At 43.6% G+C, this 489-nt stretch overlaps 1 protein-coding gene across 1 annotated transcript in view; it reads left to right on the plus strand.

Moving 5' to 3' along the window:
• INADL (InaD-like (Drosophila)) overlaps window positions 1-489 on the plus strand; it is a 138459-nt gene that overhangs the window by 129678 nt on the left and 8292 nt on the right. The gene's annotated exons all lie outside the window — the stretch shown is intronic.

Here is a 489-nt window from a genome sequence, read left to right on the forward strand (position 1 = left end):
TGCTGACGTCGAAGAGCGAGTTAATGTATTTTTCTTTCTTTAAGGTGTGTCTTCCTGAGACACGCCAAAAATATGTAATATCTTTCTCAAATGATGATGCCCAGAAATGTTTTTTAGACTGGCACAAAATGCTGACTGTGTTTTCGGCAGCTGTTTTGTCAATCACCGTGAATTAATGAAACTGAACTGTATCTTTGCCTATCTCGTGGCACAACCACATGAGAGCTGCTTTCCTCTCAAAGAAAACACACAGCAATTTCCTGCTTCACTTGCTTTTTACCTGAAGCGAGGACAACGATTCATTTTTCAATCAGTGCAGGGCTTTTCCCCTCTCCCCGTCCCCCCAGTCAGCTCAGACACTGATACCGTTCTTCTCTGATGGAGAACAACAAGGAAAGGTGACTTAGAAACCCTTTTTTAATGGATTTTCCTTCTCAAGACTGGCTGCTTTGCTGTAGGAGGCTAAGGGCGGGTGCAAGTTAAAGCAGG

This window comes from Eurypyga helias, unplaced genomic scaffold (assembly GCF_000690775.1).
Source record: "Eurypyga helias isolate BGI_N326 unplaced genomic scaffold, ASM69077v1 scaffold874, whole genome shotgun sequence".
NCBI classification, from domain to species: Eukaryota; Metazoa; Chordata; class Aves; order Eurypygiformes; family Eurypygidae; genus Eurypyga; species Eurypyga helias.